The sequence below is a fragment of the Trachymyrmex septentrionalis genome, unplaced genomic scaffold (assembly GCF_001594115.1).
Source record: "Trachymyrmex septentrionalis isolate Tsep2-gDNA-1 unplaced genomic scaffold, Tsep1.0 scaffold383, whole genome shotgun sequence".
Classification (NCBI taxonomy): domain Eukaryota; kingdom Metazoa; phylum Arthropoda; class Insecta; order Hymenoptera; family Formicidae; genus Trachymyrmex; species Trachymyrmex septentrionalis.
In genome coordinates, this window is record NW_017305550.1 from 63,125 (window position 1) to 63,913 (window position 789).

The following is a 789-nucleotide window of genomic DNA, read 5'->3' on the forward strand; positions in this document are numbered from 1 at the left end:
ACTATACTTTTCTCTTACAAATTAAAAAAAAATTAAGCTTTATACGAACGACGTACCACGGCTCTCATCTGTGATATTCATGTTTGACCCGATTTCCTTATCACGAGTCTCACACAATATTGTAGGCGAAAGGGTTAATTATATTTTGGGAAGGAGATCCAGCTAATTTAACCTAATTTAACCTAACCTAACCTAACCTAACGTAACCTGCAATTTCAACTTGCTGAAGGCAGCCACATTCCTGGTTGAAAATCGACGCATGCGCACTAAAAATTGGGGGGCCACATAAAAAGTTCAGTATCCATACTGTATGTACTTATACGGTGCTGTAACTGTGAAACGCGAAACATGGGGCGGTATTCATAGTCCGTTTTTATTTTCAAACCATCTTAAATATAATATCTTAAGATATTAATACAGACCTCGGATTGACTTACGACATCTTAAGACAGTCGTAGGGTCTGAGCACAAGAATTGTCGTAACACTTATTTAGATTTAAGTTGTAGACGTAAATAACACACAAGCTTTGGCGTATGACATACTATTTGCCGTCTCTTGGAGACACAGTAATAAGTTGTACGTCATACCTAAAAGCTTATGCGTTATTTACGTCTACAACTTAAGTTTAAGTAAGTGTTACGACAATTCTTATGCTCAGACCCTTAAATGTAAGAATCGACTTCCTTGAGGAATGAGGATTCCTTGTTTCTTATTTCATAAACCTTCCTTGATCAAGCAAAGAACCTTATTAGCTTCCTTTTCTCAAGGAAGGTTACGAGTTTCCTTGA

At 36.9% G+C, this 789-nt stretch overlaps 1 protein-coding gene across 3 annotated transcripts in view; it reads left to right on the forward strand.

Annotated features, from left to right (window-relative positions):
• Positions 1 to 789, forward strand: part of LOC108750922 (fas-associated death domain protein) — a 7,097-nt gene that overhangs the window by 2,802 nt on the left and 3,506 nt on the right. The gene's annotated exons all lie outside the window — the stretch shown is intronic.